The sequence below is a fragment of the Crocodylus porosus genome, unplaced genomic scaffold (assembly GCF_001723895.1).
Source record: "Crocodylus porosus isolate Cpor-Errol unplaced genomic scaffold, CroPor_comp1, whole genome shotgun sequence".
NCBI classification, from domain to species: domain Eukaryota; kingdom Metazoa; phylum Chordata; order Crocodylia; family Crocodylidae; genus Crocodylus; species Crocodylus porosus.
This window is the reverse complement of record NW_017728886.1, coordinates 127,300,758-127,316,485: the sequence shown is the minus strand read 5'-3', so window position 1 is coordinate 127,316,485 and position 15,728 is coordinate 127,300,758.

The following is a 15,728-nucleotide window of genomic DNA, read 5'->3' as shown; positions in this document are numbered from 1 at the left end:
ATTCCCAACTGAGTGAAAATTTATCTGTGCCTTAAGACATCAGTAAGAGTAATTAATTAAACAAAACAGAGATAATGATAATAAGGTAATATGCTTTTAATTTAGAAAAGCAGGTAACAGTTAGCAGTATTGCATATTTGTATTGAATTGAACATAGAATTCTTACTGTGTGAGCACAGGCCTAAAACATGCAGTTTATGTCAATCCTGTGCTATGTACTGAGAGAGGTAAATAGCAATCTAGCCAGAAGACCAGTTAAGTAACTTATAATACATTTCCCATGAGAAAATTCTCATCAGGCATTCACCTATTTTAAAAAAGAAAACCAAATCTGAAAGGTGCGTGACAACTACAGCCTGTTGTGGGAAGCCCTTTAACGCATATTGCTGACTTGAGTAGGTAGCTAATGAACATCTCTGGTTTTGACAGATTACAGATACCCAAATCCCATCCTTTGCTTGTAAAATTGGGTGCATTTCCTCCTGTTGGCTACAAAGGACCAACTCACAGAATCGTAATAAATTCTAACTTATTGTGTGGGATGTAAAGTTACCAATAAAATCATAAATGCAAACTTTGAGTTATGAGGGGGACTGACCACCTTAACATGCACTGACACACACTCGCGCACACAATTGCGTAGCACCGATGTTGGTGTATATCTATCTGGGACTCTGGAGTCTGTTGTTGATGGTCAGCTTCCTCCAGGGTGATGTCTTCTCCAGAAGGGGGGTCATCTGCATGTTCTTCTGTCTTGGTAGGTCAGGTGCTGGATGAGAGGATGCCACTGAGCGTCACACTTCACTGCCTTTTATCCCTTCCTGGCAGACTTGTGTGATCCCTCAGCGTCATCTTGGTTCCCTAATCCAGAGGTTGCTGTCTTACAAGGGTCTTGAGTAGTTCATGACAGCTGTTAGTTACAGTCATTGGGGATTCCACCGGATCATGCAGTTTTGGGAGTCCACCCTTGACTTGATTGATTCAATGGCTGTGTCCTTGTAGGTTTCAGGTGGCTTGATTAGCTTAAAATGGCTTGTAGAGTTTTGCAATGGTAAATTCCTCTGGCTAGGCTATTGTCAATTAACAGACAGAGGCTCTTGCTTTCTCATTCAGTTGTCTACTGATTCATACATACTTGCATTCACGCAGGGGGACCAGCCCAATACAGCAATACAATTCCAATGATTACAATTCCAATGTATTCTTATAATAATAATTTTAGTAATACAAGGTATGACTTATTCTAAAGAATGCATTCGTTAAAAGGTATAAAACATAAAAATCCAAAATATCAGGGATGGATGAGAAAGATGAAATATAAAAATGCACTGTGACAAATATATAAAAATGCAATGTGAGGTAGTGAGGATCAAAGGCCACTGAGGACAATAAGAGAGTTAGGTTAGATGCAGTCATGTAGACCGATTTAGCAGAAAACTTTAGACAGATATGGGAAGTTTGCTTTGGGAAATAGGGGGAATGTATTCACCAGTATATATTTACAGCCATGTTTTCAATACACCTTGCCTTTTCTTGTCTCTTACAGACTTTGCTTTGAAGTGGATATTTTAATTCTTTTGTTTTCTTTAGTGACACTTAGCTCAATGAATATAGTTTGTAGGTTTCTCCTACAGAAAGCCATTTCAGCTTTCTGGCTTGCTCCAAGCCTTGCCAGTTCCATGCAATAAGTGTGCTAGGTCTCTGCCAGTACTTAGAAGAAAAAAGAAATGCACAAAATTGTGGGGTGGGGTGTGGAAAAATGTAGGCAAGAAGGGGTTTCTTGTTACATTCCTTGTGTCCAATATTTTCTTTGCTGTATTTTGAGACCACTAATTCAGCTAACCTTATCTTGTATTCCCACAGTATAAATACCAATTTTAAAATTGTTTAAAATTGTCCTACATGTCATCTTTGCAGGTTGCTCAACTCCTGAGCCTATTTGTCCCTTAAGCCCTAACAAACATGTAGCTGATTTGTGCTCTAAACTAAAATGAGTCTATTCAGCAGGATGCTATAAATGTGTCTCTTCTCTCATTGGATATCATGTTGCCAGAGAGAGGGGCACCAGAAAGGCATTCCTCATGTATGTGGTAGCTTAGTGGTAGCTTAGGCAGACCACTAAGCTTAGATAAACTCACATTTGTCAAAGGGTGCTGGCTGTGGTTGTCTGTTTATATTGCTGAATTCTGCAACTTGGCAGGGGCACCAATGCAAGTGGTTAACTGAATCCTATTAATTTCAGGGATTTGACATGTGTTCTATTTCAAGTGAGAATTCATGCTCTAGAATCTCTGTATTAATGGAGTGCTCCAGAAGTATATATATATGGTCCCAAACTTGAACCTAAGGATGAAACCAGTTCTAAAGCACTGCAATAAAAAAACATTAACTAACACTTTACGGAGGGGTCTGTCAACAGAAGGGAACCATAGCAACAATGGAAGTTAATCCTCCTCTATCTTTGTCATATCACATTTATTTTGGTGCTGACAGGAAGTGGAAAAAAAGAGAGTGTTAGTTTTCTGAACAGAAGCCAGTGTCTTCATAAAAATGAAACACCATACTGAGGAAGTAGCAAGGATATAAAGGCTTAAAAGTCAAAGGAAAGGAAACAAGAAAATAAGAAAACAAAAGTTTTAATTCAGACTCTTACAGCTTGTATCAGTCCTCCTGAGATGGCTACAGCAGAAAAATAATTTATGGGGGATGGGGAACCCCCAGGAAGACCATCAGTAAGGACAGACCAATGGAATAAAAAGTATCAAATACCTAAAAACAAACAATGTAGCTGCAGAAATAGGGCAGAATCAGCAACTCGCATAGCATGCTCCTTAATAGTTTACTGCGGAGTTGCTTAATTAGCTCTTCAGTAAAGCATCACTGTCTATAGTACTGCTCAACACAAGTACTATTCTACAGCCCCCTCCACAGTACATTGAGCCAGTCAGGAGAAGCCCCAGGATGACAGGCTGACTGCCCAGACCTCTTGCCAGCTGGGGCTCAACATGCTGTAATGCTGGGCACACATGTAAAGGTGAACATGCTGGGGCTCAACATTCACTTTGGCTCAACGTGCTGTGATCCTGGGCACACATTGAAATGTTGTGCCTGGGGGCAATGAACTCCAGCACATACTGTGCTGGAGTTTATTGCATCAAATTAATGTCAAGTGTAGATGTGCCCAGCTTGTTTTGTAGTGTTCCATGTCTTCTCCCAGCCTATGGGTCTGAGGTGCCATCCTATATTACTCTACAACAGACAGGCACATCATAATTTTTTTGACCAAATGTTGAATTACTTGGTCAACCTTATTAACATTTTCATTAGCTAGTTGTCATGGAATCTGTGGCTTCCCTGTAACAATTGTTAATCTTTAATTTTCACCATATGTTGTTAAAAAATATCTTGTTTTTGATTCATACTTAAGCCAGTTCTACATTTCCTAACTGAAGTTTATGCTTTGGCCAAATACTATCAGAAATTTAAGTTAAACTAAGCCTGTCCCTATGTTTCATGGTTGTAGCAAAAGTTATAGTAAAAAAGTGTTAATCCCTTATTTTTCCATAGTTATAATAAGCATTAAATTACAGCTAGATGTTGAACTTGGCAGAGGGTTGTCTGACATTTAGTGAATAATGAACTATAAATGATAGACTAATAGGAGTAATACCTAGATCTAAAAGAACATCTAAATTATAAGGATTTATGAAGTGAACAGTCACATAGGTGTATCATTACTAAGCCACTTACATTGCATGTTTGTTTTATTTGCTTTTGGCTGACAGGCTCATAAACTTACATAATATCAACTTTAGTGGCATGTGCCACTCGCTTCACTGTCCTGCTTTTTTGTTGCATGTCCAGAAAACAAGTCAAAGCTGATTAAGAAGGAGGGTAAAGATATGGTGGACATTAGCAAAATTGATTCCAAAAATCAGTTTGAAAATATGCTATGCCTTTGTGGGGCACAATAAAGAAAACAACAGGCATAGCAAAACAATCTGCCAAGGGATGGCAAATAATTGGGTGGAAAGTTGAAGTATCTTTGAAGGTGCAACACAACTTAAAAACAAAAAAGAAAGCAGCAGCTAGACATATGTTAACAACAGAAAAGAAAGAAGGAAAGAAAGACTTTTTTTGACCTTTTAGAAAGGTTTATTAAGGGAGAAAATAGGGTAACAATCCAGCAAAAAATAAAACACTGCCCATGTAGGGGCCCAGATATAACAGACAAAGCCTAGGGTTATGGCCCACAAGGCCTACCCTTACAGTCTAAAATAAAAATATCCAGTACATCAGCTTGCTGAGACCCCTGCCTCTAGCCTGGGAAAGGGCTAGCAGTATCACAGTGCAAGGACTAAACAGCCACCCTCAACACTGCAAAGCACCCCCTGAATTGCCCAACGTGCCTGGAAGGTGGGAAACCTTCTGCTGGAGGACTGTATGCCCAAACTCCAGTGACAGGTGTGCCTGCTTCAAAAACTGGAAGAGCCGCAGGGTGTCGTGTGAGCTGGCCTCAGCAAACTGGTTCCTGTGGCTCTTGAGAATGGCCATCTTAGCCTGGCTGAATAAGAAGTTGGCCAGACAGATGACACACCCATTGGCTGCCAGGTAGGGGAGTGTGAACAAGTGAACAAGGACTAAACGGTGACAGCTGGGTACATGTGAAGAAGGCATGATGAACATCCTCCTCTATGTTTATGTGGCAGATGAGAGTGCTGGTGGCCAGTATCCCATGTAGCAAGTGCCACTGGAGGTCACCAATCTTTTGGGAGATGGGGGGCTTATAAAGAGTGCGCCAGGTGGGGCCAGCTGGCATGAGTGCCAGTACTGCTATGCGTCTCCATTACACCATGTCGAGCCAAGTGGCAAGAATATGGGCATGGCAACCCTAAATCACTCACAGATACAGGTTCTTCCAGGGGAGTGCATCAAAGCGGATCCCGGTACCACTGTCAGGAGACACAAGGAGAGCCAGTAAGGTTACTATCCACAACCGGGACAATGGGCAGTGGTGAAAAAGGCTCACCCAGGACATCTCTGGCAGGGAGGGCTCTCCATCCTTGGAGGTGTTCCTCCAGGGCAGCTGCCACATTCTCTGGGAGAATGGCCCACACATCCCTTAGGAAGTGGGCAGCACAGCAGAGTGAGTGCATGCCCAAGTAGGTGGCCAGAGCCTCAGCTGACGACCAGTCTCACTGGGTCATTTTGAGGAGGTGTCCCAACCAGATGATATGTGACCAGATGAGGGAGTTGATAAGGCTGCTAGAAGTGAGGCTTCGTAGCCTGCACTGCGAGGTTGGGTTATGGACCAGGGGCTCTTGCAGTAACTGTGGAAACTGCAGATGCCTGACTCAGGGCAGGAGGCAGAAGGCAGCTCACCAGGACTACATCATGCTTTGATAGAAGAGTGGGAAGACACCCCAGTCCAGGAGCGTGGGGTCCTGAAGGAAAAGCTCCCAGTTGAAACCGATGCCCCCCACCCAGTGCAAAAACAAATTAGCTAGCTGCCACCAGGGTAGGGGGTCCTTGCAGCACAGGAGCCTTTGGGGGGCCTGCAGGTGGAAGGCCACCACCCTGCCAACCAGATCAACTAAGCCCTGGGCCCCCTTGACCAAATAAAGAATGGCTCAGGGGAGCCAGTGATGCCTGTCCCAAAAGAAGTCCACAAGCAGTTGCTGGAGCTTCTCAAGTAGGTCCAGCTTCTCAAGCAGGTCAGGACATTCAAAATGTCCTGATACAGGACCTGGAGGGCAGAGATGAAGATGAACCCAAAGCTGAAGGCCTTAAGCATGCAAAACAGGTGGACATGCCTGACCCGATCAAAGGCTTTCTCCTTGTCCAAGGAGATGAGCCCAATGATGAGGCTTCAGCCATCAGCAGGTGGCTTCAGCCATCAGCCATAAGCAGGTCTTGAACAGATTGTCCTGGATGGTTCTGTCTGGCATGGAGTTGCTCTGCTCAGGGCCGATGATGGAAGTCATAATGGTCCACAGCTGGTTAGCCAAAGCCTTGGCCAGGATCTTGTAACTAGTGCACAAGAGTGACATACTGGTCACCAGCTCTTGATGCAGCCAAAGTCTTAGGCAGCAGGGTGAGGACTGCTTGGGGACAGCTGGTTGGCATGCAAGACTCTCATGAAAGACATGCAGGAGGCAGGGGCCAAGGAGAGGCCAGAAGGTCTTATAAAACTTGGCAGGCAACCCATCAGTGCCAGGGGCTTTGCCCAAGGTGAGGGCTCTGACAGAAGCTGTGAGTTCCTCCAAAGACATTTCTCACTCAAGATGGTCAGCCTCTTGTGAGCAAAGCCTAGGGAGACCATCATGTAAGCGCCTAGCAGACTCTAGGCAGGTCGGTTTGACTGGAAACAGTTCCTGGTAGAAGGTGATAGTGTGGCATCATATCTCAACAGGATCTGTGAGCATTTGGCCATCTGGGGTCTTGAGATGGTCAATGACCTTCTGTGTGGCTCCTCATTTCTCAAGGCTGAAGAAGAAGTGAGTCGGGGTATTGGTTTCTGCCAGTTCTTGGCAGTGGGTGTGGACCCTTGCACCCCAGTCTTTACTTTCTTCCAGCTCCCACAGATGTTTCTTGTGGAGCTTAAGACTCTCGAGCAGCCCCGCATCACTGCCAGCATCACACAAGGCTACCTCAAGCTGCGCCACATCCTTCTCCAACTCCTGAACATGGTGGTGAAGCTTGCTTGTTGCCAAGTGCATGTACTGCTGACAGAAAACTCTGATCTGCACCTTTCCTACATCCCACCACTGCTTCCAGGAGGGGAAGGTGGCTCTTGGGGCCTCCCATGTCTGCCAGAAGTGAGGAAAGCAGTCATGGAAGTGAGTGTCCTGGAACAGACTAGTGTTGAGGCACCAGTAGGGTGCCCAGGAATGTGTCCTGCCAGGAAGGCTCAGCACACAAGAAACTAGCCTGTAATCAGACAGTTCTGCTAAGATAATGCAGCTACTGTGCAGGAGTGGTAGGTAGTGCCTGGCGATGTACAGGTGGTCAAGGCTTGCCATGGAGAGCCCACCAGTGGTCACCTTCAGCCAGGTATATTGCTTTGGATCAACATGGAGATGATGCAAGACATCAACAAGGTCCACCGCCTCTAAAGTGGTCCACAGCTTCTGCGCCGAGGATGGATAGGACTCCAGCCCGTTCCAGTCAAGATGTGCACCAGTTGTGCAATTGAAGTCTCTGCCCAGGAGGAGAAGGTCATCACCATTAGTATCACTCTGTAAAAAGTCAGCCATGGTCTAAAAGAAGGCAATCCATTCTTGTCCAGCAGTTGGCTCACAGATGTTAATAAGGAGGTGATGTTGCACAAACTGGATGCAAATGGTGAGCAGGCAGCCAGGGACAACCTCTTGGGCTACCTTCAAGTCAGGCATTAGCTGTGGTGACAAAAGGATCGCAACCAATGCACTGAGGGAAGTGCCATGACTGAAGAAACTTCAGCCCTTCCAGGCAGCATGCCAGTCAGTGTGATTGGCTGCATTGGTATGTGTTTTCTGCAGAAAGGCAATGTCCAACCTTGTCTGGCACAGGAAAACAAAGAGTGCTGTCTGCTTCACAGGTCTCTGTAGCCATTGGCATTAAGAGAGCCAAAGGTTGTGGCAGCCATATTTGAAGGTGTAGATGGGGGCACAGGCAAGGCCAAAAACACAGAGGGAGAGCCAACAGAGAGGAACAAACATGCAGGACAGGGGAAGACTGGGCCTACAACTCCACAGCTGGCGCTTCTTGTTACAAATGCTCAACATCATCCCCAAGCTTGCTAAGGTGAAAGCTATAATGCTGCAACCCTGTATTGGAGTGCAGCATCACTGCTGCAGTCTTAGCAGACACTACAAATGTCTCAGGGTCTGGGAACCATTTATGTATGTGCTGTGCAACCCTCCAGTGATGCTTGGTCTGGTCTAGAAATTCTGTGAGGTGTTCAGCATAGTAGCCAGCACAGGGAGGTTCTTCAGAAGTGGGAACAGGTTCCCCCTCTGGGGTGGGGATGCTTTGCATTTTGGGGGCACCTTAGCTGAATTGGGGGGCACTGTTCGCTGAGGGAGGACTTCTGTCAATTCATCCTCAGAGGCAGAATCAAAGTCTGACTCCGAGGAGGAGGAGCTGTACACATCAGGCACTGAGAGCCATCGAGCCCTGGTGGGAGCACTTGACCCCCCTCATCGGGATCCTCAGCATCAGGCCCTGTGGGAGCAGTGTTGCCCAAAGCATCTTGTGGGGTGACATCAGTTCCTGATCTCCTGGGTATGGTGCTCTCCTGGGCTGGGTACTCTTGCTCCCGGAGCTGCTTGCGACTCCCAGAGGTTCCAAATTCCATATCAATTTCATCAGGCTCAAGGATCTGAGAGGCAGGGGGAAGGCCATCAGACGCCCCCACCATCTCCTGTATCCCCAGCTCACCCCTGACCACTTTGGGTGGAATGCTGAGGAGGCAGGGAAAAAGGGGGGACCCTGCTCAATAACCTCCCCTCCCCTCAAAGTGGTGGGGAGGTCTTGAGGGGATAATAAGGCCTTTTTAGAAGATGCCTTTTTTCCTGGGACTTGCCCTTCCCAGCAGGAGGGGCCAAATCCTCCCCTGAGGGAGGAGGGAAAAGAGGGGCCAGGTCCACCTGCATAGAGCCATGGCTCTGATGCAACAGGGGTTGACTGAGAGGAGGGCCCTTCCCTACCACCCAACAGAGCTGCCACACCAGAGGTGGATGAACCACCATTGGGTGCAGCCACAGGTAGGTCCACCACGGCTGGCTTATTTGGGCACTGGGTAAGCAAGTAGGACCTGATACCACAATGAAAATATAAGGTGCCTCTAATGATGAGAGAGACTTTGTATCGATGCCCATCAATCATGAAAGACATGGACTGAGGCAGACCCCGACCTTCCCCATTAAGCAGCATCAGCCTTTTAAAGGACGGAACATGCTGGAGCTCAGGGACCTTGCTGCCAAGCAGCAGTCTATGGACTGGCCCTGTAACCATGCCATAAGTGTGCAGGTGGTTAGTGAGGTCATCATCCGAAAGAAAAGGAGGCACCGCATGAATGGGCAGTGTGTGTAGAGGTATTGCAAAGCAAAAAATACCATGACCGACACACCTGCTACCACAGTCTCATTCACTAAAGCAGGGGAGCTGAGGAAGATGATGGGGACTGAACTTACCCAGGCAGCATAGAGGACATGCTTGCAGCCTATGAGCACCCCAGAGCATCAGCACACTCCTCCACTCTTGTGGAGGTGTGGGGCATGAAGCCAGAGATGAAAACTCCAGTCTAGAGGGGCTGAAGGCCCCAGCAGTGAACTGCTGGAAGCTGCCTTCAGCCATTCCAGCAAAAAAGGTGATAACCCTGCAAGGAACCAGAGGGGTGGGGGATGGGAAGCCCTCTTCCCACAGGGAACAAAGAAACAAACAAACATAACCCCAGGGGAGAGGAGAAAGGTAAGCAATTTGGCAGGGCAGGGAAGGGAAAACAATAAAGAACAGAAAAGCTGCAGGGAGGTGACTGCAGGAGAAAGGGTTGGGAAAAGGGGAAAAAGGCAGGGAAACGTAATGAAAAGTGGGGGGACTACAGTGGGAAAGGGGAAACTGTCTAGGGGAGGGAAAACAAAACAAGAGAAGGAGAAAGGCTCACAAAAAAGAGAGAAGCTCCCAGAGCTCTGAGCAGACACTCCTGTCAGTGGCCATCAAGACAGACAGACAGACAGACCTAGGAAGGGATCTCCGGCAAAATAGCTTAATCAGAGAAACTGGAACCACTGCCAGTCCTTACAGCTCTTTTGCTTGATGTAAAAAATGGTTGGGAGGAGGTGTGCCTTGGAAACAAACCAATACAGAGACTGTTTGTGATTAAAGGCAGCCAACATGGAAATAGACAACAGAGGCAGCTTTCTGACTGGTGGTAGTTCTGAGGTATCTATTCATGGAAGCCAAGCAGAACTGCCCCAAGGGCTGAAGGTGGGCTTGCCCGTAAGTATCTTTGGGCTTTTTATCAACCCCCGATGTCAAATTATGGGTGGGATTCACAAGAGAAAGAGTGTGGGAAGGAGATAGGAGTTGAAAGGATGCCAGTCGGATAGGCAATGAGGCTGGGAGGTGAGGATTATCTAGCCAAAGACTTCTGTTGGAGCTGCTGCTGAGGTGGGGCCCCCCTGTATACTAATATCATCTAGTTCATTGTTGCTCTGCTCCATTGGTTTCTAATGAAATTTTTCTTTGTCTTATATGGGGGTTTAATGTTGGCATATGGAGAAACATTGTCCAGTGTGACTATCCAAGGGAAATATTTTTTTCCCCATGTTTCTGGGTTGGAGCTCAAGCCAGTTTTATTTTGTACTTCAATGTTTTAATCTGATCCTTTTTTTATTCAAGCGCTAGCAGAAGGATTAAGTTCCTACTGAGCATGAGTAGTCAAGGTAGAGTCTGGTTCCAAAGACCAACCATGGTCTTTTAACTCTAGGTTTAGGGTTTTTCATTTATATGATGAGGTAACTTGAACACAATTGATGAATTGTGTACATTTGTACATCTGCTAGATGAAATTGCTATCTTAGATTCCTGTAGGGCCTCAACTATCTTTAAATAAATGTGTAGGTGCAAGGTGCAAGTCTCTTTAAATGAAAGTGTAGGTGCAGTCATTGCAAGATTCAGTGAAGAGGCCACAAGAATTCTTTTTTTAGAATGGTATGGGTTAATTGAATGTTTTCTACTCTTTCCTTTTCATCAGTCCTCCATAATCCGGCAACATTTTAGAAGTTATTATCTCCACTCTTAATAATGGGATTGGAAGAAACTGATGATGTTGGAAGGTGAGGGTTCTTGCACCACGGTTGGAAGGTGAGGGCTCTTGTGCCACAGTCTCTGCTTCCCCATGTCATACCTGCTCCAGTCCCTGCCCCTGGCAGCAATGGCCAGTGCACTGGGCTCCTGATGGCTGCTGTGCTGGCCCTGTTGGACCACTGCATTAGCTGCCAGCTGGCCCATGGCTGTCTGGGCCCTACTGGCTTCCCCATATGCAGTGACCACCTATCCAGCCCCGCTGCACCATCCCAGGGCCACCGCTACCACACAGCTACTGCCTGGACCCTTTCCTGCTTGCTGGACCCTGGCAGGCACACCAACGATGGACTCTGGGATACTACTGCTGAGGCTGCCATTGGCTTTTGGGGCTCCATCCCCATTGCCTCTGGGCCCACTGGGCCAGCCAGGACTGGTGTCTGCATGATGTCTAGCACACCTGGGACAATAAGCAGTGGCTGGAGGCATACCAAATGACCTGGGCCACCTTCCAGGATCTCCTGGAGCATCTCCCCCCCACACCTGCAGCAGCAGGGCACCAATATGTGGCTGCCACTCCCTGCAGACACCTGGCTAGCCATCACCCTGCTGAAGCTGTCCAGACCCCCCAGCTTCTGCTATGTAGTCCATCTTTTTGGTGTAGGTAGGGTGACCACTGGGAAGGCCATTCTGGAAGTGTGTGGTGCCCTACAGCATGTGCTGGGGCACACAGTGCTCTGTGTACATGACCCCTTGGAGGTGGTGGTGGGGTTCCACACCCTGGGATTCTTGCAGTGCATCAGGGCCCATATCCCCATTACATATCCACCCCACAGTGACTCCTCCTACTACAGTCAGAGGGGCTTTCACTCCATTTTGTCCCAGGCTGTCATCAACCACTGTGGTGCCCTCACCAATGTGAGTGCTGGCTGCATGAGCAGTATACACAATGCCTGTGTGTTTCAAAAATCCACCCTGCCAGCCCTGGTTCTGAGCAGACATTTTGCACCAGGGGTGCAAGACCTGCAGCTGAGCTCCATGATGGTCCCTCCTCTTCTCATTGTAGAACCTGCCTACCCAATCCTTCCCCGGCTCATGGAGCCCTACACCAGCCAGCTGAATCCCTGCCAGACCCACTTCAACTGGTGTCTGGGCTGGAGCCGTGTGCTGGTGGAGTGCGTCTTAAGCCCCCCAAGGGATGCTGGTGCACCCTCACTGCCTACCTTGAATTTGCTGAGACCAGTAACCCCCAGGTCATCATCACAGCTTGTGTGCTGCATAACATCTGTGAGGCAAAGGAGGAATTCTTCTGTGAGGCCTGGGCAGAGGAGGTGTGGTGGGCAGAGGATGCCTGGCAGTGGGAGCATAAGCTGTGGTGGCAGCAACAGTGGAGGGCCCCCCTGGTGATGCCCCAGGTGATCCACACACCCACCACCAGGGGCTAGGGTACTGGGTGAGAGGTGCTGCCAAACACCTCCTCCTGTACTCCCCACTGTAGCCTGCTTGGACAGCTACTCATGGATCCCCAACCCACTCCCTACCACCAGCACCATGCTCACTCTGGGCAGTACTCAGAGAAACATTTCATTGCCCTCATAGCAAATAGATCCCCCCTGTTCCGTCCTTCCTCCACATCAGAGCCCCTCCAAAACCCACCCCACCCACCAACAGTAAAGCACCCTCTTCCCCCTGAAAATGTTTTACAATGTGGTTTGTGGGTGGCCATGGGGTGGATGTGCCTAAGGGGAAGAGCCTGGGAACAGGCAGTCAGCACCCCAGCCTCTGGCCAGGCCCTCACAGGTGCATATGCTGCAGTGACTCTGGTGGGTGGGCAGCTTGCCCTGGGGTGGGTGGGTTCCTGTCCAGCTGCCTGTGGCCAGGGTCAGGAGGGCCAGTGCATGGTCATGGCCCCACTGCAGGCAGCTGTGGCTCTGTACCTTCATGAAGCTGGAGCAAGTGCAGGGCCCGGTTGGGGGTCGGGGCTGGGTGGTGAAGGCCTTGGGCAAGGTCTGGGGTGGGGGCTCCTGGCTGGTTGAGGTTGTGCTGGACTTCCTTCCAGGCCCATGAGGGTGCCTGCTGCTGGGGAGTGGGTGGTTTCCAGGGGCAGGCTAAGGTGGGGAGCAGGGCAGTGGGAGGCACAGAGGTGACTGCCAGAGCCAGGATTGTGTCAAGCACCCAGCAGTCCTCCTCCGTGGCCTGCACTGCCCTGGCCACAATCATGCCCTGCTCCCATAGGGCCTCCATGCACTTGTGCTCCAGGGCCAGGAGCTGTTCCTTGAACTCCTGGTCCAACTCATCCTTGTGGGCAACATCCTCTGCACACCACCTGTTCTGCTGGGCAATGTTCTCTTTCCACCACATCCACACATGTGTTTGCTGGTCTGTCACCAGCCAGTCCAGGAGGAGGGTCCAATCCTGGGTCCTCCTGCAGAGCTGTTGCATCCCCAGGGCCTTAGCTGTTGGTGGAGGTGACCCTCAGGCCACATCCTGGGTGCCAACTGTGGGCTCTTCCTGCATGCAGCAGCCAAGCCTGCAGAGCCATGAGACAGAAGCTGTTTATGAGAGTTTGCAACATTTCTGAAATAAGATGCTTTCTAACAGGGGGTGTGCAGTGCCCAAGCTCAGATCAGGAGTCATGTGGCCACTCAAGACAGTTGTGGTTGCTGATGGGGACCCATTGTGCCTGCAAGGCCTTCACATTTTTGTGGCACTGCCATGTTGATTGGTTGTGCCCGTGCTCCTGCATCTGCCCCTCATAGGTGTGGGCATTGGAGTGCCTGCCCTGTGTGAACTGCTGCTGCACCTCTGCCTCTCCCCACAGCACCACAAGGTCACCAGTCTCTGTCTATGACCAGCTGGGGCCCCAGGTAGTGGTGTGTGGTGTCAATAATGACACCATCGGGGCTCCTGTGCTGGCTCTGGGACTCTGCTCAGTTGTCCATGTGCTGCTGGGCCTGGGCAGCTGCTTGCTGTGCTCAGCACTGGGGCACAGTGTGGGACTAGGAACCACGTGGTTGAGCAATATCCCACAGCACCTGTAGGGTTTGGGTATGCTGCTGGGGATTGGCTGTAGGCAGCTAGCACTGGCTTCAGTGGCCTGGAGCCAGCTGCAGCTGGGCCTGAGTGCTGGCAGGCCTGGAAGAAGACTGCAGCATCCTGCAGGGCTGGATGGTATGGGCAGCAACGCAGCACTGGGTTACAGGCAGGCTGGCACAGGTAGCCTCCAGTTCCCTGCTGTTGTACTCCAGGGCTCAAACTGCCTGCAGGCTTTTAAAGGGCCTGGGACTGAGGTTGCCATAGAGGCAGGCCAGCCTTGGGGTAAGAGAGGCTTCCAGCCCTGAGGCTGATCTCAGGCTGGTCCCCTAGTGGCAGGGCTCACTGAGAACAAGTGTGCTCCAGGTTGGCTTATACATGTGTGTTACTGCACTGCAAGTACTAGCAAGTAAATTTGTTACTTGCATTTGCAGGTGAAAAATTTACTCCTAAGTAGCAAAGTTTACTGTGTAGTGAACATGTATACGTGTAGACATGCACACTTACTGTATAGTAAACTATGCTATTGTACAGTAAAGCATCTCAAGTAGACACAAGCACTGAAACCAACTGAGGAGGGTAGAGTGGCTTTATTATAAGCAGCCAAGCCAGGTGCACTCTTCTGCCCATAGCAGGTGAGCGGCTGATAAACTACACCCATATGCCAGTGACACTAAAGATACTCGGTCATTTATTTCAGAAGGGTAATACCAGCTTTTAAAAGTAATAAAGTTAAGAGCAATTGTGAGCACTCACTCTGGTAGACAGTAATTTGTTCACTGTCTGTTTCTTTACATTATTATTTATAATAAAGTAATTTATTGTCTCTGTTTTTTTACTTGTTAAAAGTTAGGCATGACTGGGCAGTTTAGGAAATGTTCCCCTTATTTTTGAATGGATGCATCATGAACACTGTACCTTCATCCCAGTCTGCAGAATTCTTGTTTGAGACTTGGTGCATTTTCAAATCAAACAAGAATGCCAAGGTGAGTCTCAGAAAGCTACTTCTGTGGCCTGCTGGTATCCATGGCTACTGCCTGGTAGGCAGATATCCATTGTGATGTGTGCACAATCCTATTCCTCAGGGTAATATTTTATAGTAATTATATGAATATTCAATACTTTAGCAGCACAATTGCATCAACCTGTGTATTAATCCTGTATAATTCCTTAGCTCCTGAGACAGATGTTCTGTTGACCAGCTGCATTCTGAATGGGTTTTTTTGGGTGTGTGAGATAAGTAAGCAAGTTGTATCATACAGCAAGGTGTAGGCCAGTGTTATATCTGAAAGGAATTATTACCCCTTATGGGTGGAAGTGGATAGCCACATGGTACTATTGGCTTCCCTTTGGAACTGGAGCATGACGCTGATTAGTTAATTACTGTGGTGTCTTCCATCATTCCTTTTAAAAGAAAATATAAATGCCAGAGAACAGCACTGGGCTCCAGTACTACCTATGTGCTGACTGATATTTCAAAGTTCCTTTTTACCTCCTTTTTCAGCTGACTGGTGACATTATAGTTAAGATGCCATTGTAGAAGTAAAATATGAATGGAAGAACAGAAGGGATATTTACCATAGCAAGGATGTAAGTGATGCTTATAGGAAGAATCAAACATTTGCAAGAAGTAGCTTTAGAATGAATTAAAAAGATCTATTTTTTTTTTATTGTCAGATGAAGTGTCTTAGTGCTTTATTGTTTGCCTTTTGTCCTTAACAACCAGGTAACAAAATGCTTAGAATAGGTTCAAAAGTGTGTTTATTCCTAATTCTAAATTTGACTTAAAGCATAATAAAAAATAATTAAAAACCACTGTATATCATGAACATTAATATTGTAGCATTTAAATTCAGTGGTTGACTGAAGAGAAATTGGCTGTGTTACTTCTGCTTATCTTAATCTTG